The sequence below is a fragment of the Dreissena polymorpha genome, chromosome 11, assembly GCF_020536995.1.
Source record: "Dreissena polymorpha isolate Duluth1 chromosome 11, UMN_Dpol_1.0, whole genome shotgun sequence".
NCBI lineage: Eukaryota > Metazoa > Mollusca > Bivalvia > Myida > Dreissenidae > Dreissena > Dreissena polymorpha.
Genome location: NC_068365.1, coordinates 57,545,835 through 57,573,067, shown reverse-complemented (window position 1 = coordinate 57,573,067; position 27,233 = coordinate 57,545,835). Strand labels below are relative to the sequence as shown.

The following is a 27,233-nucleotide window of genomic DNA, read 5'->3' as shown; positions in this document are numbered from 1 at the left end:
CAGACGTTGATATTGTAAAAGCAACAATGGAACGACCTCGTCATAGCACCACAACATTAATCGGCGAGGATACACATTTACTGAACTTGCTCCTGCATTACTACGAAAGTGACAATAATACTATCTACTTACGCTCTGATGTAAACAGTGAAAGGAACACAAAGAATATACATATAATATAAACCTTTTGTTATAACTTTTAGGAGACGAAATGTGCAATAAGTTGCTCTTTGTTCATGCTAACAGAGGCTGAGAGTCAACTTTAAGGATTTTCGGAATCGGTTAAAATTCAGTCTTTCGGAAATAAATAAAACCTGTTCCTATCATAAAGTCATGTGCCATTTTATTTTTCCTACCAAACAAGTTTAAAGAAGAGATATCAAATATTAACTTGATGGTCGATCTGTTTGGTGGCAAGTCCGATGATTCCGTAGAATCACTGCGCCATAAGATTTTAACAAAGAAAGTGGCCACTACCGAAACATTCGCTCGTCACTCCTGAGCGACAACCCCCCAAATCACATGCAACAGTATGTCATAGCCAACGCGTATACTATCCAACCATGTCACTATGGTATGAATGGGGATAGCAAATACAATTAAATCCACTGAATGGGGATCGAAACAGGAAAACGACCAATAAATTCAAATCATGACCCAGAACCATGCTGCACTTAAAGAACTTTTGAAAATTATCCATTGTAACTGTTGCTGAATGGGTCAAGTTCCAACCGGGTACTACTACTATGGAAAAATGTGGGTATGAAAATATTTGGAACGAACAAAATTTTGGGTACGAAGTTTTTTATTAGGAAAGATGGGGCACCTGTAAGTATACCGGGGTACCCAACAGTATCATTTGAAAATCGGTGTACAGTGAAGTATACTTCAAAGTACCCGTTGTAACGGGGAAAGAGTACCCGGGTGGAACTTGACCCATTCAGTGTAACTGTTCTGAATATGAAAATCCTATCGATGGAGCTGCAGACGTTATGGAATCCCCTGCACTGCTGTATGTGACCCTTGACAAACTGAAAACTGTGACAATCCAAAAAATTCACAGGTCTGTACTTAACCCATTTATCCCTAGCGTTAAAAAAAGGCCTTGGCAAACAGCGTAGACCCAAATGAGACGCCGCATGATGTGGCGTCTCATCAGGGTCTGCGCTGTTTGCTTAAAGGAAATTCTGTAAGAAATATTCTAAATATAGAAATAAATATACTAGACACCCCTAATTTTGGAAATAAATTGATCCAATTTAGAAGGATGGGAGAGTCAACAAAAGGAGGACGACACTGCTAGTTTAACGCTCTGAGACAATTGGTATCAGGTGATAGTAGACTACTGAATGTCATAAATTGAATTTAAGATTATTCAACTGCTTAGTGATGTCAACAATTCAATCAAAGTATTCCTTGACTCCAAAACTATGGTTTTTGGCATACAAATAATCAACTTTGAGTCAAACGGTAAGGACTTGTGGTTCTTCCAGAGACGTCTCTGGTTTTTCTAAATGTGTCGGTGGCTATTGTTTGGACGCCATGTTGGATTTCTGTGTAAAATATTAAACTAACACTAAGTCTGATGATCTTAAAGTGTTCTTTGACCTCCAAAACCTGGGTATAGACACCAAAATAATCAAATTTGAGTGGATATTAACATAGTTAGGATCATAAATAGGTTTTGGCGGCCATCTTGGCGGCCATTTTGAAAACACTTTTCGGAGGTCCGATTGTTATATAATAACTTCCTTATGTTTACAGGTAGCCAGTCTACTATGAGCCACAGGGCTTATCAATAAGTAGCCAGTACACACGCAAGCTTTGAAGCTCAATTTAACCATTCTCTCTCTTAACAATAGTACTCACGTTTATCAAATAGATTCATATACACTGTTGTTGTTGTGTGTTCATGAATATTTAGATTAGTAAAATAGATTTGTTATAAATAACATAGACCCAAACAAAACACCGATTTCGTTAAACCTTTGAAATGTTGTTATAAAGTACCTTTTATCCTACCAGAATCAGTCATAATACCATTTGAAGCAATGGTTTGGCGGTCAAAGTGTATATTGATCTGACTATGGTCTATTAAATGCCTTTTTTATACAAATGATTTGTATTTAGCAATTAAATTTGTGACTAAACATATTGATTGAACAGATACGAATATATCAGGGTTGCCAGGTAGCCTTAATGGAATTGGTTCTTAGGAAAAATTTAAGTAAATTTGTTGTAAAGACATAATTTAGGTAAATGTCACATTTGAGCTGAATGTGTTTATATTCTGTGTAAAAAGTTAGTTTACCTTAGAAGTGGCTTAAAATACAGGAAAAGGGGCTAACAATTTGAACCATGTAATTTTTTATTGATGTCCCTGAAGGAGGGCATATAGTGATCGGACTGTCTGTCTGTCTGTCTTTGCATTTAGGTTTAGAAAAATGCTCATAACTTCTATGTCGCTTCAGATAGCAACATGATGTTTGGCATTCCTGTGTATCTCATGGATCTGCACATTTTAAGTGATGAACGGTCAAGGTCATCATTCAAGGTCAAAGATATGGCTTCAAAGCGGCGCAGAAGGGGGCATTGTGTTTCTGACAAACACATCTCTTGTTGTAAAATAATAATTGTAAAAACATTCTTACATCTTTTTAGTTTTTTATCTAAGTATTTAAACAAAAGACTGTATTACAATAAAGGGACCTTTTCACAGATTTTGGCATGTTTTGAAGTTAGTCATTAAATGCTTTATTTTGATAAATGTAAACATTGGATCTTAAAAGCTCCAGTAAAAAATCAAGAATCAAATTAAAAAAAAAGTAAAAAAGTAGCCCGTAGCAGGGCTCGAACCAGTGACCCCCGGAGTCCTGGAGTAAAAACGCAGTAGCCCGCTAGGCTATTCTGCCAAGCATGCATGGAAGACGTATGTTATACTTAATATAAGCAATCTTCGAAGATTCAAAAAATTAAACGACACGACAGAACTCTCCAAATTATTCAATCGTTACCGTTGCAAAATAATTTTTTAGGTTTTAAATCGTCAAAAGATGCAAATAATGGCTATATTAGACCATGGGAAATGTTCAGTAATACTGTTTTTTCACAAATATCATAACTAAAACGAAAATTTGCGATTATGAAACAACTTTTTTCAATTTTGTCAATTTACCAAACCGTGAAAAGATCCCTTTAACAACAGCATCTAAAAACGCTGGTTGCTTACACAGACAATACAAAGGTATTTTAGTAGTTTTTGTTTCCTCTGTAGGCATCTTGTTCATTTTGACAATTTTTGGAAAAAGGCTGTAAAGTACCATTTTTTATACACTCAACCAAATGTTTTCGGGAACTGTAAACCTTAAATATAAGCCAATACTATATTTGTTAAAGCATAATTTCACTACAAAAGCAATGCAAACACGCCGCAATCGGAAGAATTCTTTTGTTGCTGAAAATGGGGTACATTAACATCGATATATTTGAGGTCAGAATTACCACAAATTTGACAATTGTATTTTAACATAAGAATTTGATTTGATTTCAGACTATCTAATACATGAATGGAGTGTAGGACATTAGCCCTCTGGGACATAAGCCCCTAGGACAAAAGCCCCTAGGACATTATCCCCTTTGGACATTAGCCCCCTAGGACATTTGCCACTTAGGACATAAGCCCCTACCTATTTTAAAATTCATTTTTTATGTATTTAATTTCATCTTTTTTTAAATTAATGGAATTGATGGGTTATTTATATATATAAAAAAACAGCAACAACAACACAATTTGTTTCTTATGTATCTAACTGTAAGGTAATTTTAGACTTCTGGATGGTGTCAGAAATGTTTGCAAAATAAATAGAGTCCAACGAAAAAATAGTAAACAAATTGTAAAAAAAACACTAAAATTTACGTGTGTGGTACAAGCTATATATTGTTTGTATTTACATATGAAATTAAAAAAATGGAATAAAAATGCTGACTTTAAAAAAAAGTTTTGGACGTTTTAAAACACCTTGGGGCTAATGTCCTAGCGTGCACTTTTTTGAAGGGGCTTTTGCCCTAGGGGCTTTTGTCCTAGGGGCTTATGTCCTAGGGGCTTATGTCCTAGAGGGCTTATGTCCGTACCCCACATGAATGGCATCATTACTGTCTCGATATAAAGCAATCCAATGATCGTTATGCTCCAGTGTGTCAAATTGGCATGGTTATGTGCAACATTCAAAGTAGACTGATTTAATTTATGTCTTAAAACTAATCAAGTATTATAAAAGTACGGATCTGAAATAAGTTATCTCGCCCTACATAGAACAAATGATATCAAGAAACATGGTGGTTATAATGACGTTTTTATACCGTGTCTATGGCTATGACTTAACAATGAGAATAAAAGGAAATCAAGAAACAGAAACATAGTTGAAAAGCGAGTTGATACGGATTAAACTCGTTTATAATTCAATATAAGTATTTATCACATGCTATACCCTGTTTCCCATGTAATACAACCATTACATATTTTTTTTTATTACACATGTGTAATACAACACTTTAAAGGGATCTTTTCACGCTTTGGTAAATTGACAAAATTGAAAAAAGTTGTTTCAGATTCGTAAGTTTTCGTTTTAGTTATGATATTTGTGAGGAAATAGTAATACTGAACATTAACCATGCTCTAATATAGCCATTATATGCATCTTTTGACGATTTTAAAACCTAAAAATTATAAAGCGTTGCAACGCGAAACGATTGAATAATTTGGAGAGTTCTGTTTTTGTCGTTAAATTTTGTGAAACTATGAAGATTGCTTATATAAGGTATAAAATACGTCAAGAATGTGTACTCGGCGGAATAGCTCAGTAGGCTAAAGCGTTTTTACTTCAGGACTCTGGCAGGACTCCAGGGGTCACTGGTTCGAAACCTGCTCCGGGCAATGTTCTTTTCCTTTTTTTAATTTTTTTCTTGATTTTTTTACTGGAGCTTTTATGATCCAATGTTTACATTTATCAATATAAAGCATTTAATGAATAAGTTAAAAAAAATGCCAAAATCTGTGAAAAGGCCCCTTTAAGCGTTTTAGTTGGCTTAGTTTTCGTTTATTGGCCAATCGCATTTTGTTATTTTGCTGAAATGACGTTGCAACGTCAAATGACGTCACGAACTGTAAACAACATTTGGGATTTATCATTATGTTTGAGTAAATATTTATTTAATTTGCTTATTTAAAAGCATGTGATAAAAAAGATCTGACACTCGTTGTCATATCATACCATATTTTATTAAACTCGTCAAGGAAATTCGTTAGTAAGCTCGCCAAAGGGTCGCTTACTTACAAAATTCCTGAACTCGTTTAATAAAATATGGTATGATATTACAACTCGTGCCAGATCCTATATTTACAAATATACAAAATCGATCTTTCTAAAAACAACATGTTATGGAAATTCCGTAGTATTGTTCTGATTCTGATAATCTAAAGTTGTTTAAAAGATCATCATATTTGCCGAACATTTACATGGATATTTTTTTTATATAATAGAATAAAATTATCACTTACACGCGTGTTTTTAAATTGCCCCGATCAAAATTACATTCTCAACCTTATTGAACATATAAATTATTGTGTTCTTTATTAATAAGGAAAAATATATATGCATTCCTAAATGAAAAATTTATTTTTAATATCCATTATGTATTTGACGGTAATTAAGAAATAATCGACGTGTAAGCGTTGGTTATTGCGGTAATAACCAACGGTTTGGAGTTCCGGTGCGTTGTAATTAAACCACAAGTATTTTGCTTATTGATTCAAATAAAAGGGAAATAACCATAACACAAATACATTAATGAACGAAGCGCGCACAAATACATTAAATGAACAAAGCGCGACAGTTTACTACTATTTTGGTTGAAGTGAACTGCAGTACGCGGAAATTTATTTCTTTTCCGAATCGCGCGTTAGCGCACGTGCAATTTACTGAACATATTCATGGAATTTCCAGAACTATTTTCAAAACATTTGTCTTCGCCCGTGATTTGTTGCAGAATAACCAACGGTAGTTTTCCTTCTTTGTATGTAGAAAAAAGAAGTCACGTGCCGTGTTAGAAAAGCCGTTTTACTGAGAAAGTGAATTGTTATCATGAATTTACTGTACACATACACCCGATACGACTCGAGTTAGTCTGTTCAACAGGCCTTAGGTTAACGGAGTTAGCCTGTACGGACAGGCAATGGTATTACCATCATACCATTTGGTATGGGGTTAGCCTGTAGATAACCTGGATAAAAGATCTATAAATAAATAGGTTATTTATAGATGACGAAGGAAAAGGGATTAGGTCACGGTATCTCGATCTCTCAATTATTTATTGAAAATAATGAAGAAAAACGCCCTTTTAGGTCTTGAACTTAATAAATATGTGAAATATGGAATGCAAATATTAATTTTATTCAAGGAATTTAGAACATTTTAAGATTGAATATAATAAATGCTAAAGTGAATCTATCTTGTTACCCGCGTGGTTTATTTGAAATACCTGTGAAATGTACAATAGATTCATAATATTGAAAAACACTATGCATTTGTTGATACATGTAGTTAAATTATATTTAAGTATGCAATAGCAAAAATAATAACAAACAAAAAGTATGAACGTAATTTTATTTAATTATTTTTTTTAATTATTTACCCATCTATTTATCTAATTATTAATTAATTCATTCATTTATCCTTCCATCCGTCCGTCAGTTCGTCCATCCGTTTGTTTGTTCGTTTGTGACGTTCGTGCGTTTGTTTATTGTTTGTTGGTTGGTTCGTTCGTTCTTTGGTTCGTTCCTCGGATCGTTCGTTTGTTTGTTCGTTTGTTTGTTCTTTTGTTATTTCGTTCTTTTTTGATTTTGGTCTTTGGTTAATTCTTTTTTTTCGTTTGTTCGTTCGTTCATTCGATTATTCATTCGTTCGTTCGTTCATGCATTTATTCATTCATTTATGTATTTATGTTCGTTTGTTCATGAGTTCGTTCGTTTGTTCATCCATCCATCCATCCATCCATCCATCCATCCATCCATCCATCCATCCATCCATCCATCCAACCTTCCTGCCATCCTTCCATCCTTCTTCCTTCCGTCCGTCCTTCCTTCCGTCCTTCCTTCCGTCCTTCCTTCCGTCCTTCCTTCCGTCCTTCCTTCCGTCCTTCCTTCCTTCCTTCCTTCCTTCCTTCCTTCCTTCCTTCCTTCCTTCCTTCCTTCCTTCCTTCCTTCCTTCCTTCCTTCTTCCTCCTTCCTTCCGTCCCTTCCTCCTCCGTCCCTCCCTCCCTCCGTCCCTCCCTCCCTCCCTCCCTCCCTCCCTCCCTCCCTCCCTCCCTCCCTCCCTCCCTCCCTCCCTCCCTCCCTCCCTCCCTCCCTCCCTCCCTCCCTCCCTCCCTCCCTCCCTCCCTCCCTCCCTCCCTCCCTCCCTCCCTCCCTCCCTCCCTCCCTCCCTCCCTCCCTCCCTCCCTCCCTTCCTCCCTCCCTCCCTCCTTCCCTCCCTCCATTCCTTCCTTTCTTCCTCCCTCCCTCCCTCCCTCTCACCCTCCCTCTCTCCCTCCCTCCGTCCCTCCCTCCGTCCGTCCCTCCGTCCCTCCCTCCGTCCCTCCCTCCGTTCCTCCCTCCGTTCCTCCCTCTGTTACTCCTCTCCGTTCCTCCCTTCGTTCCTCCCCCCGTTCCTCCCTCCGTTCCTCCCTCCGTTACTCTCCCTCCGTTCCTCCCTCCGTCCTCCGTTCCTCCCTCCGTTCCTCCCTCCGTTCCTCCCTCCGTTCCTCCCTGCGTTCCTCCCTCCGTTCCTCCCTGCGTTCCTCCCTCCGTTCCTCCCTCCGTCCCTCCCTCCCACTCACGACCCAGCCAGCCAGCCAGCTATCCAACCTTCCTTCCTTCCTTCCATCCTTCTTCCTTCCGTCCGTCCGTCCTTCCTTCCGTCCTTCCTTCCTTCCGTACCGTCCGTCCGTCCGTCCCGTCCCTCCCTCCCTCCCTCCATCCTCCCTCCCTCCCTCCCATCCCTCCCTCCCTCCCTCCCTCCCTCCCTCCCTCCCTCCCTCCCTCCCTCCCTCCCTCCCTCCCTCCCTCCCTCCCTCCAGTCCTTACTTCCTCCCTCCCTCCCTCCCTCCCTCTCCCTCCTCCCTCTCTCCCTCCCTCCGTCCCTCCCTCCGTCCCCTACCTCCGTTCCTCCCTCCGTTCCTCCCTCCGTCCCTCCCTCCCACTCACGACCTCCCTCCCTCCATTCCTTACTTCCTCCCTCTCTCCCTCCCTCCTATCCATCCAGCCATCAAGCCAGCCAGCCAGCCATGCCAGCCATTTATTCATTCATTCATTTTTTGATGTATTTAATAATTTATTTACTTATTTTGTGTTCAACCTTTTAGCTTTTTTTAGTTAATTAAATGTATTAATTTTCTTTTTAAATATATTGTTGTAACAAACATACAAAATAAAATTATATAAAACGTTCTAAATTGAAATAGTGTAAATTATTAAAATTAAATAGAAATAACATCGGTGAAGTTCCATGGGTGCTTTTCACAGTATAATACAAGTTTAAACTCTCACATACCAGGAAAAAAATTCAATGCACGTTATTAAATAACTTAATAATTTGGGCGCAAAGTTGGTTTCTATCACAGCACATACTACATTTGAAATAAACATTCGCTTGCAAGACATCTAATTGGACAAAGATGCAATTATAGTCCTTTATAAAATACGATTTTTAGCCTCAACTTATCTGTTGACTTTTAAGTAAGATATCATCTGCCTCCATAGGATGTTTATTAGTTGTTTTATTATTTACTTAATTGTATGTGTCGTCCTCAGTTGTCTCCAGGTGTCTAGAAAATCACTTCATCTATACTCTTCAATTAACAAGTCAACGGCGCTATTTTCAGACGATTTTTTATTTCAAAATTGGATTCCATATTATTTTGGCCATGCTTTCTAAACATACATGTTTCAACAATAAAACAGCGGAAGTCTACACTGTGTATTAGCAACCTGCTGTGGTGATCCCTTTCTTATCTATTTGAGCGTAAAGTTATCTGATATAGATCAGACATCGGCCGCCTATTAGTCTGACTTAAATTGGTTGTGATCCCTAAATCTTATCCATTTGAGCGTCAAGTTCATTCGTATAGATCAGACATCGACCGGCTCCGTTATATAATAGTCTGACTTAAATTTTCTGTCGTAAAGTACAGGTTAGATTGTCCAATTAAGAAACGCAAGTAGTCATACATGTGTGATTAGAATGTGTGGAAAGAGAACTGCGTCTAAATGAAATACTTAAATACCATATAGTTCAATTTTTGAGAACAGACGTATGCTACATACATAATATGCCATATGACTGATATGAGGACGCATATAACAGTGCTTAATGTAGTTCAAGTTATATGTACGCACACAAGTGTTTAGTTTGATTACTTCCAATATGGTTTTCTTTCCCGGCAAATACTATAATTAAGTGTATAAAAGTGCACGGGAAATATGATATGCCCTTTTTAATGATTTATAAATTATATCAGCAGGACTTCAAACTGTCATACGTAAATATACAATACACTACATAAAACATTTGATGTGTTTGATATGCGACTTAAAACTTAAAAAATCAGTAATTTAAATATAACGTTTTATTTCAACCTTTATTTTCACGATCGGGATATGTACCGAGCATCGTTAAAAAAGGATACTTCTTGCTACCATTTTCGTAGTTTCATAAAAAAAAACACATGTTAAAGAGTCAATTGCTTTAGTAAATTAACACCTATAGTTTTTATGTAATTTCGTACTAAATCTTCAAACTAAAGACAGTCACACTTCAGATAATCAATATACTTTTAATATATATTGAAACGAAGAAAGAGTCAAATAAATAACCTGTGGCATTTGTTTTCGCAGTCTCGTTGTTATTATTGTTAAGCAATATAAATTACAGTTATCACCATTATTAAAAGGGGCTTTATCGCATTAAGGGTCCAACAAACAGGACAATGTAGCATGACACACCGACATCAATCACCCTGTCGGTATGATATGTCATAAAGTACCCAAGGCACCCTTCCTCCTGCTATGTGACGATATCACCAATCGATTTTTGTAACTTCATTCAACATGCATTTTGTTTTAACGTGGCAGCATTAACATAATATACATTTAATGTAATACAATACAAATAATACAAAATATATAAAGAAATGAAAAAAAAAATGATGATAATGATGACGATGATAATGATGATGATGTTGTTGATGATGATGATGATAATGATGATGATGATGATGATGATGATGATGATGATGATGATGATGATGATGATGATGATGATGATGATGATGATGATGATGATGATGATGATGATGATGATGATGATGATGATTACGAACGCAGAAAAGCTCGAACGCACAAACGAACGAACGAACAAAACAAATTGACGGACGCATGAACGAACGAACAAAATAACAAACGAGCGCACGAACGACCGACCGACAGGCCGACCCGCTCGCTCGCTCGCTACTGACTGACTGAGTGACTGAGTGACTGAGTTACTGAGTGACTGACTGACTGACTGACTGACTGAGTGATTGAGTGACTGACTGACTGACTGACTGACTGACTGACTGAGTGACTGACTGACTGACTGACTGACTGACTGACTGACTGACTGACTGACTGACTGACTGACTGACTGACTGACTGACTGACTGACTGACTGACTGACTGACTGACTGACTGACTGACTGACTGACTGACTGACTGACTGACTGACTGACTGACTGACTGACTGACTGACTGACTGACTGACTGACGGAATTAATAGATAAATAGATAGATAAATAAATAAATAGATGAATGAATAAAGAAAGAAAGAAATACATGAACGAATGAATAAACGCATGAATGAACGCATAAATGAACGCATGAATGAATGAAAAAATAAATAAAATAAATAAATTCATAAAAAAATACATTAATACATAAATAAATACATGATTGAATGAAACCCTGTTCTATTTACAATAATTTGATTATTATTTTTGGTATTTTATACTTAAATATAATCAAACTATAAACAAATCCCTAGTGTTTTCAAAATTATTAATCTATTCACTGTCAGTGTGCAATATATTTAATCTTAAAATGTTCTAAATTCATTGATTAATAAATAAATTTATAACCAATATTTCCATTCTTTATTGGTTTAAGACCTAAAAAGGCGTTTTTCTTCATTATTTTCAATAAATAATGGAGAGATCGAGATACCGTGACCTAATCCCTTTTCAATCGTAATCTATAAATAAACTATTTATTTATAGATCTTTTATCCAGGTTATCTACAGGCTAACCCCATACCCAATGGTATGATGGTAATACCATTGCCTGTCCGTACAGGCTAACTCCGTTAACCTTAGGCCTGTTGAACAGACTAACTCGAGTCGTATCGGGTGACACATAAGTATATAGCTTCTGTATGGGGGAATTAGGTAGAGTCCGACAGCTCCCTGTACAATTGGGGTTAACAGAGGCAAATATTCCAACGGCCATTACTTCCTTAATAAAAGGCAATATATAATTTACAACTGCATGTCGCCACGAAGAATGACCATGAGTTTGAATGAAAATCCATTAAAATTTCAAGAGGAGATGCATTCACAAAAAAAATTCTTATACTAAGTACATTGACACAATAATCAAAGGGACATTATTTCAGTTTAATGGAAGGTGCTATTTAAATTTCCGGATAAAAGAAGTTAAAAAAAAACAAAATAGAGATTATTGAAAACATACATAAAACGAATCATTATTTTACATGTGTTCTGATTTCTAGTGTGTGTTCGACATGTAGGCCCTATGAGCTAAATTGATTTATATTACGCTCTTACGAATCATATGAAATAATAACTAAACGAGTTTGCTGATCATTGCACTGTAACTAGTTTGCATAAAATGCAAACGCCTCTTTTGTCATGTGCGATGAAGGTGAGTCATAATTTTAGTGCAATAAATCTCAATTAGCTAAATTTCTTGATTACGTCAGGAAAAAGGCGGGTCTTATACATGAGTCGGTCAATCATATAAATATCAATAACATTGCTTTAAGATTCAGGGAAAGGTTCAGTTCAATTTTACGGGTTGAATAATTTTGAATGAAACGAAATATTTACCGATACTTATAAATATTAATAAATCATTTGGTAAATATAAATGTTATGGAAATTTCAAGCATTGTTAAATTTAATAAATTTTATAAACTTGCATTTAATACTTTTAATCATAAAAAAATAAATTTCACAATTGGCAAACTTCACGCCTCGTTTTTTTCCCACAATTATTGAAAGTTTGCAATTATGGAGAATTCGCGACTCATTTTTTTTTCATAAATAAGCGGTCAACTGACTACTTGCTATATAACCAGTATCATGCGAAGATGGATCTCATTTAATTGTGGTTCCCTCTTTGAACTTATGTTCCCATTCGACTTTTTGCATAATGTGTCAGTAATAAATGTATTTATTCAGATTCACATGCTTTTTTTAAGAAATGAAAGATGCACATGTGTCTTTTTTCTGTGTCTTTAATTTATCTTGTTTATATGTGACTACATGCATATTTTTTTTTTTAAAGAAATGAAATATTCAAATGTGTCCTATTTATATTTTATCCATGTCTTAAATGTGTCTTATTTATATAAGACTACATGCTATATTGCCAGTGTCATGCTAAAATGAATCTTATTTCTTAACATCAACATCCACACTTTAGTAGCGCCGACTTTAATTATGCTATCGCTATTTAAACAACTGTGAATTTAATAAAAATTTGCAACGGTGATGTGGATAAATTCTTGCTGTTAATTTTAAATATACACAACAATTTGGCAGTAAATGAAATCAGTAATTTTGGCAGTAAATCCATTTTTTCCAGTACAGTAGCCATGTGCCAGTTTATAGAGCTGATACGAGAGGGATAACCAAAGCAGGTTGCTAATACACAGAGTACACTTCCCCTGTTTTATTATTGTAATTGTTATTTACCTGATTGGAATAAATAAAATGTATTCATTCGGGTCTGCTGGAGTTATCATAAAGGTAATTTAATGTGAAATCTGGGTTTCTGGCATAGTTTCAATCGTTTTGCTTGTATACACAATTTAATGAAATAATGAATACATAGGCGCGATGGAACATGATTTATAAATCAAGCTGACAGAATAGTATCAGTTGTTAATTGCATGTTATTTAATTCGCAACTCTCGCTTAACTCATCGTTCAATGGCGCGCGCAAGTAACACAATTATAAACATCACATGTATCATTATATTTCTTTTTATAAATTATGTATACATAGAATATGTATAAAGCGCTTTACGTTTGCAAAATTCTACACTCCTCACTTATCCGTATTACCGTATAAGAAATAACAAAACCGTATACATTGTTAGTTGATACAGCAAATATAAAATATAGAAGAAAAAAATAACTATAAAACAAAAACAGTATGTGGTATCATGGAAAGTGGTAGCAGGGACGGTGTATATCGTTATTAGGGGTAGATCTTATCATCTGATCAATAAATAAATCAATGATACCGCACCCTATTTTGCCCGCAGAACGACCGCATTTAGCGCCGCAGATATGGCCCCAGTGGCCGCAGATAGTGATGTCCCCAAAGATCTATGTATGCGCATACTTTAGGTTACAATATACTAAATCTTTTTGGAGTGCAATGCTATACTCTTTAAAAACCTGAACATCATTTATAAGAAGACACAATTCTCTGTGTGGGCACTTGCCATGACTTTATTTTAGAATGTTTCTTTGTGCATGTGGTAGGGAAAACATTGATGTTTAACAGAAATTCACTCATTTGCTTGAAGGTTAAAGACTACATGAGACTTTGACAGATGGCGGGAAACCCACATCCACTGGTACGAACCCGGTAAATTGATGGCTGTAAAACAGTGACCGCTGATTCGCATCGAGTTCTTTCTTGCAAAACGCATGACCCCCCTTTTTTATTGTCTAAATCATTGCGACTTGGAATGCTCTTTAAGAAAAGGTATGGTTATGGGGGTCTCTATGCGCAAAAGTTTGACTTTATTTTTTGTTGAAGTTATTGCTTTTACATTGAATTTGTGTAGGAAATCTTTTGGTATATTGTAACCTAAACTAGCTTTAGGTAAAAATGAAATATCATCTGCAAGTGCAAAATATGACTGGGAAAGCTGATTTTTGGTCATTTCTTAACAAAAGAGAAGAAAATAAGTGCCTTAAATGCATGAATTCAGATAATTTGACCTGGAATAGTTGTTTTTTCAAGTTGACCCCCACCCTGATATAGCCAAATAAGGGCTAAATTGCTTTCCGACTTGAATTCAAAGGCATATTGTTTGACCGTGTAGCGTTAGTGTGCTACATGAAGTCAGAATTCAACGCCAGGAACTCCGTGATCCAGTAACGCAACAATAGCTAGTGCATAAAGCATGAACATTCAAACAGAGCCCCATTTCACCGACATGGAATGGCGGACATTTTTACAGTTTGGACAGTGCAGCAGACACTTAATTGAGGCAGCCTTCATATTTAGTGCAATCATGAACATAACAAGGTTTATTACTTCATATTATTCATAAAAATACACTAAAAATACTTAAGTGCATGTTTTTTGCCATTTTATATCTATTTTTTATTGGGAATTTTGACTTTTTCAGGTAGAGGAATGTCTGCAACTAAGCCGAGGGCCACTGGATAAGGGTTGTTGATGGTAAAACAGGTAATAATACTAAATTATTATCATGTACGCAAGCAAATAAGCATATTTATGATGCTTAAGGTGTGAAATACTGTCATAATCAGGTTTGTGGTCACTCAAACCCTTGCCGCCTTGCAATTCCCCGTGCAGTTTGTATGGATAGTTCCGCGTCCTGACACGTAAAGCTCGCGCTTTGTTGGCAGCAGAAGTTGGCACTTAACAGGTTTATCCTTGTTCCTAAGCATGTATGCAGTGCATCTGAGTTGATATGCTACTTGTAACCCTACAATCAGCTTGTGTTTGGTATTGTTTTCTCACAATATGCTTACAGTCATGGTCCCGGCTTGAAAGGATGTGGCGTCCGACTTAAACATAGGATTGTTGTAGCAAGTGTCCCCTTCATCATTTACCTTAGAGGGATCTTTTTGCCAAAATGTGGCACTTTCAGCAACCAGTTTAGTTTTTCATTTGGTACATGCTTCTCTCATTCAGTGATTTATGGGAAGTATTGACCTTATTTGCTTGTCTTTGCATACAAAGGTGACATGGATCAATGATATGTGTTGTGTTGAGAATTCTGCGGGAAGCTGTGTCCCCAGAAGATGTACTAGAAACCTCTTTCAGGAAGCCTGCATTGATCTGAGCTGCCTTTCTGCCCCTGTTACTTCATAGAACTTCATTTCTAAGCTTATAATGCTCTCCAACATATATGTATCTTGTTCATTTTAACCTTTCCTTCTAGTTTAAACCCCCAAAATGAGCATTTTTGTCTTTCGCTCAGTTATTAACGCCCATTTTGACCAGATTGCCACCATAAAAATAGTCAAAAGTACTTGTTTTGCGCCCAAAATATGAAATTTTGTATTCTCTTGAACCTCTGAATGACAGCTGGCAGAGCATATTGACCATCTGCTGCAGTTTAAAGGCACCCATGGCATTATATGCTAGAATATACCATTTGCGACTGGTAAATAAATGGGCTCCGAGCAACAAGGCGCTTTCAAGATTTCACACTTTTATAAGTGTGAAACAACAAGTTATAGGAAGCTTATTGATTTCTACACTTCAAAGTATCTTTGATCTCTCATTTTTGCTTATTTGTTGTTTGTCTTGGATGAAATTGGATATTTTTGCTGGGAAATTGACATTTTTGGGGGTATTTAAAAAAAAACACACACAAAAAAGACATTATCAAAATTGCTTAGAGTGAAAATATCTGACAAGTTCATTCTTTCCCCACCCCGCATAAGCCCCACGTGCCTGTCCATATGGTTTGTTTTGGTATTTTGTTGCAGATATTGAACACAACAGCTTTAACTCTTAAAGGGACATTTAAGCTTTAACAGCCCTTAAATCGCCTTCTTCGGACCGAAAACACCCGCATGTGAAAATGTGATCTAAAATGGCCAAATGGACAGATAATCCAGCCAAACTTAATATATTGGTGCAATATGAATAGGAAGATAATAATATGCAAGAAAAACACATTTCATGCAGAACATATTTTTCCTTTAGGTTACAATATACTAAATCTTTTTGGAGTGCAATGCTATACTCTTTAAAAACCTGAACATCATTTATAAGAAGACACAATTCTCTGTGTGGGCACTTGCCATGACTTTATTTTAGAATGTTTCTTTGTGCATGTGGTAGGGAAAACATTGATGTTTAACAGAAATTCACTCATTTGCTTGAAGGTTAAAGACTACATGAGACTTTGACAGATGGCGGGAAACCCACATCCACTGGTACGAACCCGGTAAATTGATGGCTGTAAAACAGTGACCGCTGATTCGCATCGAGTTCTTTCTTGCAAAACGCATGACCCCCCTTTTTTATTGTCTAAATCATTGCGACTTGGAATGCTCTTTAAGAAAAGGTATGGTTATGGGGGTCTCTATGCGCAAAAGTTTGACTTTATTTTTTGTTGAAGTTATTGCTTTTACATTGAATTTGTGTAGGAAATCTTTTGGTATATTGTAACCTAAACTAGCTTTAGGTAAAAATGAAATATCATCTGCAAGTGCAAAATATGACTGGGAAAGCTGATTTTTGGTCATTTCTTAACAAAAGAGAAGAAAATAAGTGCCTTAAATGCATGAATTCAGATAATTTGACCTGGAATAGTTGTTTTTCAAGTTGACCCCCCACCCTGATATAGCCAAATAAGGGCTAAATTGCTTTCCGACTTGAATTCAAAGGCATATTGTTTGACCGTGTAGCGTTAGTGTGCTACATGAAGTCAGAATTCAACGCCAGGAACTCCGTGATCCAGTAACGCAACAATAGCTAGTGCATAAAGCATGAACATTCAAACAGAGCCCCATTTCACCGACATGGAATGGCGGACATTTTTACAGTTTGGACAGTGCAGCAGACACTTAATTGAGGCAGCCTTCATATTTAGTGCAATCATGAACATAACAAGGTTTATTACTTCATATTATTCATAAAAATACACTAAAAATACTTAAGTGCATGTTTTTTGCCATTTTATATCTATTTTTTATTGGGAATTTTGACTTTTTCAGGTAGAGGAATGTCTGCAACTAAGCCGAGGGCCACTGGATAAGGGTTGTTGATGGTAAAACAGGTAATAATACTAAATTATTATCATGTACGCAAGCAAATAAGCATATTTATGATGCTTAAGGTGTGAAATACTGTCATAATCAGGTTTGTGGTCACTCAAACCCTTGCCGCCTTGCAATTCCCCGTGCAGTTTGTATGGATAGTTCCGCGTCCTGACACGTAAAGCTCGCGCTTTGTTGGCAGCAGAAGTTGGCACTTAACAGGTTTATCCTTGTTCCTAAGCATGTATGCAGTGCATCTGAGTTGATATGCTACTTGTAACCCTACAATCAGCTTGTGTTTGGTATTGTTTTCTCACAATATGCTTACAGTCATGGTCCCGGCTTGAAAGGATGTGGCGTCCGACTTAAACATAGGATTGTTGTAGCAAGTGTCCCCTTCATCATTTACCTTAGAGGGATCTTTTTGCCAAAATGTGGCACTTTCAGCAACCAGTTTAGTTTTTCATTTGGTACATGCTTCTCTCATTCAGTGATTTATGGGAAGTATTGACCTTATTTGCTTGTCTTTGCATACAAAGGTGACATGGATCAATGATATGTGTTGTGTTGAGAATTCTGCGGGAAGCTGTGTCCCCAGAAGATGTACTAGAAACCTCTTTCAGGAAGCCTGCATTGATCTGAGCTGCCTTTCTGCCCCTGTTACTTCATAGAACTTCATTTCTAAGCTTATAATGCTCTCCAACATATATGTATCTTGTTCATTTTAACCTTTCCTTCTAGTTTAAACCCCCAAAATGAGCATTTTTGTCTTTCGCTCAGTTATTAACGCCCATTTTGACCAGATTGCCACCATAAAAATAGTCAAAAGTACTTGTTTTGCGCCCAAAATATGAAATTTTGTATTCTCTTGAACCTCTGAATGACAGCTGGCAGAGCATATTGACCATCTGCTGCAGTTTAAAGGCACCCATGGCATTATATGCTAGAATATACCATTTGCGACTGGTAAATAAATGGGCTCCGAGCAACAAGGCGCTTTCAAGATTTCACACTTTTATAAGTGTGAAACAACAAGTTATAGGAAGCTTATTGATTTCTACACTTCAAAGTATCTTTGATCTCTCATTTTTGCTTATTTGTTGTTTGTCTTGGATGAAATTGGATATTTTTGCTGGGAAATTGACATTTTTGGGGGTATTTAAAAAAAAACACACACAAAAAAGACATTATCAAAATTGCTTAGAGTGAAAATATCTGACAAGTTCATTCTTTCCCCACCCCGCATAAGCCCCACGTGCCTGTCCATATGGTTTGTTTTGGTATTTTGTTGCAGATATTGAACACAACAGCTTTAACTCTTAAAGGGACATTTAAGCTTTAACAGCCCTTAAATCGCCTTCTTCGGACCGAAAACACCCGCATGTGAAAATGTGATCTAAAATGGCCAAATGGACAGATAATCCAGCCAAACTTAATATATTGGTGCAATATGAATAGGAAGATAATAATATGCAAGAAAAACACATTTCATGCAGAACATATTTTTCCTTTAGGTTACAATATACTAAATCTTTTTGGAGTGCAATGCTATACTCTTTAAAAACCTGAACATCATTTATAAGAAGACACAATTCTCTGTGTGGGCACTTGCCATGACTTTATTTTAGAATGTTTCTTTGTGCATGTGGTAGGGAAAACATTGATGTTTAACAGAAATTCACTCATTTGCTTGAAGGTTAAAGACTACATGAGACTTTGACAGATGGCGGGAAACCCACATCCACTGGTACGAACCCGGTAAATTGATGGCTGTAAAACAGTGACCGCTGATTCGCATCGAGTTCTTTCTTGCAAAACGCATGACCCCCCTTTTTTATTGTCTAAATCATTGCGACTTGGAATGCTCTTTAAGAAAAGGTATGGTTATGGGGGTCTCTATGCGCAAAAGTTTGACTTTATTTTTTGTTGAAGTTATTGCTTTTACATTGAATTTGTGTAGGAAATCTTTTGGTATATTGTAACCTAAACTAGCTTTAGGTAAAAATGAAATATCATCTGCAAGTGCAAAATATGACTGGGAAAGCTGATTTTTGGTCATTTCTTAACAAAAGAGAAGAAAATAAGTGCCTTAAATGCATGAATTCAGATAATTTGACCTGGAATAGTTGTTTTTCAAGTTGACCCCCACCCTGATATAGCCAAATAAGGGCTAAATTGCTTTCCGACTTGAATTCAAAGGCATATTGTTTGACCGTGTAGCGTTAGTGTGCTACATGAAGTCAGAATTCAACGCCAGGAACTCCGTGATCCAGTAACGCAACAATAGCTAGTGCATAAAGCATGAACATTCAAACAGAGCCCCATTTCACCGACATGGAATGGCGGACATTTTTACAGTTTGGACAGTGCAGCAGACACTTAATTGAGGCAGCCTTCATATTTAGTGCAATCATGAACATAACAAGGTTTATTACTTCATATTATTCATAAAAATACACTAAAAATACTTAAGTGCATGTTTTTTGCCATTTTATATCTATTTTTTATTGGGAATTTTGACTTTTTCAGGTAGAGGAATGTCTGCAACTAAGCCGAGGGCCACTGGATAAGGGTTGTTGATGGTAAAACAGGTAATAATACTAAATTATTATCATGTACGCAAGCAAATAAGCATATTTATGATGCTTAAGGTGTGAAATACTGTCATAATCAGGTTTGTGGTCACTCAAACCCTTGCCGCCTTGCAATTCCCCGTGCAGTTTGTATGGATAGTTCCGCGTCCTGACACGTAAAGCTCGCGCTTTGTTGGCAGCAGAAGTTGGCACTTAACAGGTTTATCCTTGTTCCTAAGCATGTATGCAGTGCATCTGAGTTGATATGCTACTTGTAACCCTACAATCAGCTTGTGTTTGGTATTGTTTTCTCACAATATGCTTACAGTCATGGTCCCGGCTTGAAAGGATGTGGCGTCCGACTTAAACATAGGATTGTTGTAGCAAGTGTCCCCTTCATCATTTACCTTAGAGGGATCTTTTTGCCAAAATGTGGCACTTTCAGCAACCAGTTTAGTTTTTCATTTGGTACATGCTTCTCTCATTCAGTGATTTATGGGAAGTATTGACCTTATTTGCTTGTCTTTGCATACAAAGGTGACATGGATCAATGATATGTGTTGTGTTGAGAATTCTGCGGGAAGCTGTGTCCCCAGAAGATGTACTAGAAACCTCTTTCAGGAAGCCTGCATTGATCTGAGCTGCCTTTCTGCCCCTGTTACTTCATAGAACTTCATTTCTAAGCTTATAATGCTCTCCAACATATATGTATCTTGTTCATTTTAACCTTTCCTTCTAGTTTAAACCCCCAAAATGAGCATTTTTGTCTTTCGCTCAGTTATTAACGCCCATTTTGACCAGATTGCCACCATAAAAATAGTCAAAAGTACTTGTTTTGCGCCCAAAATATGAAATTTTGTATTCTCTTGAACCTCTGAATGACAGCTGGCAGAGCATATTGACCATCTGCTGCAGTTTAAAGGCACCCATGGCATTATATGCTAGAATATACCATTTGCGACTGGTAAATAAATGGGCTCCGAGCAACAAGGCGCTTTCAAGATTTCACACTTTTATAAGTGTGAAACAACAAGTTATAGGAAGCTTATTGATTTCTACACTTCAAAGTATCTTTGATCTCTCATTTTTGCTTATTTGTTGTTTGTCTTGGATGAAATTGGATATTTTTGCTGGGAAATTGACATTTTTGGGGGTATTTAAAAAAAAACACACACAAAAAAGACATTATCAAAATTGCTTAGAGTGAAAATATCTGACAAGTTCATTCTTTCCCCACCCCGCATAAGCCCCACGTGCCTGTCCATATGGTTTGTTTTGGTATTTTGTTGCAGATATTGAACACAACAGCTTTAACTCTTAAAGGGACATTTAAGCTTTAACAGCCCTTAAATCGCCTTCTTCGGACCGAAAACACCCGCATGTGAAAATGTGATCTAAAATGGCCAAATGGACAGATAATCCAGCCAAACTTAATATATTGGTGCAATATGAATAGGAAGATAATAATATGCAAGAAAAACACATTTCATGCAGAACATATTTTTCCTTTAGGTTACAATATACTAAATCTTTTTGGAGTGCAATGCTATACTCTTTAAAAACCTGAACATCATTTATAAGAAGACACAATTCTCTGTGTGGGCACTTGCCATGACTTTATTTTAGAATGTTTCTTTGTGCATGTGGTAGGGAAAACATTGATGTTTAACAGAAATTCACTCATTTGCTTGAAGGTTAAAGACTACATGAGACTTTGACAGATGGCGGGAAACCCACATCCACTGGTACGAACCCGGTAAATTGATGGCTGTAAAACAGTGACCGCTGATTCGCATCGAGTTCTTTCTTGCAAAACGCATGACCCCCCTTTTTTATTGTCTAAATCATTGCGACTTGGAATGCTCTTTAAGAAAAGGTATGGTTATGGGGGTCTCTATGCGCAAAAGTTTGACTTTATTTTTTGTTGAAGTTATTGCTTTTACATTGAATTTGTGTAGGAAATCTTTTGGTATATTGTAACCTAAACTAGCTTTAGGTAAAAATGAAATATCATCTGCAAGTGCAAAATATGACTGGGAAAGCTGATTTTTGGTCATTTCTTAACAAAAGAGAAGAAAATAAGTGCCTTAAATGCATGAATTCAGATAATTTGACCTGGAATAGTTGTTTTTCAAGTTGACCCCCACCCTGATATAGCCAAATAAGGGCTAAATTGCTTTCCGACTTGAATTCAAAGGCATATTGTTTGACCGTGTAGCGTTAGTGTGCTACATGAAGTCAGAATTCAACGCCAGGAACTCCGTGATCCAGTAACGCAACAATAGCTAGTGCATAAAGCATGAACATTCAAACAGAGCCCCATTTCACCGACATGGAATGGCGGACATTTTTACAGTTTGGACAGTGCAGCAGACACTTAATTGAGGCAGCCTTCATATTTAGTGCAATCATGAACATAACAAGGTTTATTACTTCATATTATTCATAAAAATACACTAAAAATACTTAAGTGCATGTTTTTTGCCATTTTATATCTATTTTTTATTGGGAATTTTGACTTTTTCAGGTAGAGGAATGTCTGCAACTAAGCCGAGGGCCACTGGATAAGGGTTGTTGATGGTAAAACAGGTAATAATACTAAATTATTATCATGTACGCAAGCAAATAAGCATATTTATGATGCTTAAGGTGTGAAATACTGTCATAATCAGGTTTGTGGTCACTCAAACCCTTGCCGCCTTGCAATTCCCCGTGCAGTTTGTATGGATAGTTCCGCGTCCTGACACGTAAAGCTCGCGCTTTGTTGGCAGCAGAAGTTGGCACTTAACAGGTTTATCCTTGTTCCTAAGCATGTATGCAGTGCATCTGAGTTGATATGCTACTTGTAACCCTACAATCAGCTTGTGTTTGGTATTGTTTTCTCACAATATGCTTACAGTCATGGTCCCGGCTTGAAAGGATGTGGCGTCCGACTTAAACATAGGATTGTTGTAGCAAGTGTCCCCTTCATCATTTACCTTAGAGGGATCTTTTTGCCAAAATGTGGCACTTTCAGCAACCAGTTTAGTTTTTCATTTGGTACATGCTTCTCTCATTCAGTGATTTATGGGAAGTATTGACCTTATTTGCTTGTCTTTGCATACAAAGGTGACATGGATCAATGATATGTGTTGTGTTGAGAATTCTGCGGGAAGCTGTGTCCCCAGAAGATGTACTAGAAACCTCTTTCAGGAAGCCTGCATTGATCTGAGCTGCCTTTCTGCCCCTGTTACTTCATAGAACTTCATTTCTAAGCTTATAATGCTCTCCAACATATATGTATCTTGTTCATTTTAACCTTTCCTTCTAGTTTAAACCCCCAAAATGAGCATTTTTGTCTTTCGCTCAGTTATTAACGCCCATTTTGACCAGATTGCCACCATAAAAATAGTCAAAAGTACTTGTTTTGCGCCCAAAATATGAAATTTTGTATTCTCTTGAACCTCTGAATGACAGCTGGCAGAGCATATTGACCATCTGCTGCAGTTTAAAGGCACCCATGGCATTATATGCTAGAATATACCATTTGCGACTGGTAAATAAATGGGCTCCGAGCAACAAGGCGCTTTCAAGATTTCACACTTTTATAAGTGTGAAACAACAAGTTATAGGAAGCTTATTGATTTCTACACTTCAAAGTATCTTTGATCTCTCATTTTTGCTTATTTGTTGTTTGTCTTGGATGAAATTGGATATTTTTGCTGGGAAATTGACATTTTTGGGGGTATTTAAAAAAAAACACACACAAAAAAGACATTATCAAAATTGCTTAGAGTGAAAATATCTGACAAGTTCATTCTTTCCCCACCCCGCATAAGCCCCACGTGCCTGTCCATATGGTTTGTTTTGGTATTTTGTTGCAGATATTGAACACAACAGCTTTAACTCTTAAAGGGACATTTAAGCTTTAACAGCCCTTAAATCGCCTTCTTCGGACCGAAAACACCCGCATGTGAAAATGTGATCTAAAATGGCCAAATGGACAGATAATCCAGCCAAACTTAATATATTGGTGCAATATGAATAGGAAGATAATAATATGCAAGAAAAACACATTTCATGCAGAACATATTTTTCCTTTAGGTTACAATATACTAAATCTTTTTGGAGTGCAATGCTATACTCTTTAAAAACCTGAACATCATTTATAAGAAGACACAATTCTCTGTGTGGGCACTTGCCATGACTTTATTTTAGAATGTTTCTTTGTGCATGTGGTAGGGAAAACATTGATGTTTAACAGAAATTCACTCATTTGCTTGAAGGTTAAAGACTACATGAGACTTTGACAGATGGCGGGAAACCCACATCCACTGGTACGAACCCGGTAAATTGATGGCTGTAAAACAGTGACCGCTGATTCGCATCGAGTTCTTTCTTGCAAAACGCATGACCCCCCTTTTTTATTGTCTAAATCATTGCGACTTGGAATGCTCTTTAAGAAAAGGTATGGTTATGGGGGGTCTCTATGCGCAAAAGTTTGACTTTATTTTTTGTTGAAGTTATTGCTTTTACATTGAATTTGTGTAGGAAATCTTTTGGTATATTGTAACCTAAACTAGCTTTAGGTAAAAATGAAATATCATCTGCAAGTGCAAAATATGACTGGGAAAGCTGATTTTTGGTCATTTCTTAACAAAAGAGAAGAAAATAAGTGCCTTAAATGCATGAATTCAGATAATTTGACCTGGAATAGTTGTTTTTCAAGTTGACCCCCACCCTGATATAGCCAAATAAGGGCTAAATTGCTTTCCGACTTGAATTCAAAGGCATATTGTTTGACCGTGTAGCGTTAGTGTGCTACATGAAGTCAGAATTCAACGCCAGGAACTCCGTGATCCAGTAACGCAACAATAGCTAGTGCATAAAGCATGAACATTCAAACAGAGCCCCATTTCACCGACATGGAATGGCGGACATTTTTACAGTTTGGACAGTGCAGCAGACACTTAATTGAGGCAGCCTTCATATTTAGTGCAATCATGAACATAACAAGGTTTATTACTTCATATTATTCATAAAAATACACTAAAAATACTTAAGTGCATGTTTTTTGCCATTTTATATCTATTTTTTATTGGGAATTTTGACTTTTTCAGGTAGAGGAATGTCTGCAACTAAGCCGAGGGCCACTGGATAAGGGTTGTTGATGGTAAAACAGGTAATAATACTAAATTATTATCATGTACGCAAGCAAATAAGCATATTTATGATGCTTAAGGTGTGAAATACTGTCATAATCAGGTTTGTGGTCACTCAAACCCTTGCCGCCTTGCAATTCCCCGTGCAGTTTGTATGGATAGTTCCGCGTCCTGACACGTAAAGCTCGCGCTTTGTTGGCAGCAGAAGTTGGCACTTAACAGGTTTATCCTTGTTCCTAAGCATGTATGCAGTGCATCTGAGTTGATATGCTACTTGTAACCCTACAATCAGCTTGTGTTTGGTATTGTTTTCTCACAATATGCTTACAGTCATGGTCCCCGGCTTGAAAGGATGTGGCGTCCGACTTAAACATAGGATTGTTGTAGCAAGTGTCCCCTTCATCATTTACCTTAGAGGGATCTTTTTGCCAAAATGTGGCACTTTCAGCAACCAGTTTAGTTTTTCATTTGGTACATGCTTCTCTCATTCAGTGATTTATGGGAAGTATTGACCTTATTTGCTTGTCTTTGCATACAAGGGGTGACATGGATCAATGATATGTGTTGTGTTGAGAATTCTGCGGGAAGCTGTGTCCCCAGAAGATGTACTAGAAACCTCTTTCAGGAAGCCTGCATTGATCTGAGCTGCCTTTCTGCCCCTGTTACTTCATAGAACTTCATTTCTAAGCTTATAATGCTCTCCAACATATATGTATCTTGTTCATTTTAACCTTTCCTTCTAGTTTAAACCCCCAAAATGAGCATTTTTGTCTTTCGCTCAGTTATTAACGCCCATTTTGACCAGATTGCCACCATAAAAATAGTCAAAAGTACTTGTTTTGCGCCCAAAATATGAAATTTTGTATTCTCTTGAACCTCTGAATGACAGCTGGCAGAGCATATTGACCATCTGCTGCAGTTTAAAGGCACCCATGGCATTATATGCTAGAATATACCATTTGCGACTGGTAAATAAATGGGCTCCGAGCAACAAGGCGCTTTCAAGATTTCACACTTTTATAAGTGTGAAACAACAAGTTATAGGAAGCTTATTGATTTCTACACTTCAAAGTATCTTTGATCTCTCATTTTTTGCTTATTTGTTGTTTGTCTTGGATGAAATTGGATATTTTTGCTGGAAATTGACATTTTTGGGGGTATTTAAAAAAAACACACACAAAAAAGACATTATCAAAATTGCTTAGAGTGAAAATATCTGACAAGTTCATTCTTTCCCCACCCCGCATAAGCCCCACGTGCCTGTCCATATGGTTTGTTTTGGTATTTTGTTGCAGATATTGAACACAACAGCTTTAACTCTTAAAGGGACATTTAAGCTTTAACAGCCCTTAAATCGCCTTCTTCGGACCGAAAACACCCGCATGTGAAAATGTGATCTAAAATGGCCAAATGGACAGATAATCCAGCCAAACTTAATATATTGGTGCAATATGAATAGGAAGATAATAATATGCAAGAAAAACACATTTCATGCAGAACATATTTTTCCTTTAGGTTACAATATACTAAATCTTTTTGGAGTGCAATGCTATACTCTTTAAAAACCTGAACATCATTTATAAGAAGACACAATTCTCTGTGTGGGCACTTGCCATGACTTTATTTTAGAATGTTTCTTTGTGCATGTGGTAGGGAAAACATTGATGTTTAACAGAAATTCACTCATTTGCTTGAAGGTTAAAGACTACATGAGACTTTGACAGATGGCGGGAAACCCACATCCACTGGTACGAACCCGGTAAATTGATGGCTGTAAAACAGTGACCGCTGATTCGCATCGAGTTCTTTCTTGCAAAACGCATGACCCCCTTTTTTATTGTCTAAATCATTGCGACTTGGAATGCTCTTTAAGAAAGGTATGGTTATGGGGGTCTCTATGCGCAAAAGTTTGACTTTATTTTTTGTTGAAGTTATTGCTTTTACATTGAATTTGTGTAGGAAATCTTTTGGTATATTGTAACCTAAACTAGCTTTAGGTAAAAATGAAATATCATCTGCAAGTGCAAAATATGACTGGGAAAGCTGATACAAAAGGTGACATGGATCAATATATGTGTTGTGTTGAGAATTCTGCGGAAGCTGTGTCCCCCATGATGTACTAGAAACCTCTTTCAGGAAGCCTGTCATTGATCTGAAGCTGCCTTTT

General features: G+C 36.9%; 1 long non-coding RNA gene across 2 annotated transcripts in view; it reads left to right on the top strand.

Moving 5' to 3' along the window:
• Window positions 1–13,722: 13,722 nt before the first annotated feature.
• The window catches only part of LOC127850348 (uncharacterized), a 25,235-nt gene continuing 11,724 nt past the window's right edge, over window positions 13,723–27,233 (top strand). Inside the window, exons 1-4 of one of the 2 annotated variants that reach the window (XR_008035227.1) lie at window positions 13,723–14,800; window positions 17,311–19,943; window positions 22,453–22,514; window positions 25,025–25,086. This is a non-coding gene — a long non-coding RNA (uncharacterized LOC127850348). Of the gene's footprint in view, window positions 22,515–25,024; window positions 25,087–27,233 lie in introns of both variants that reach the window. The other variant, XR_008035228.1, reaches the window with a different exon arrangement.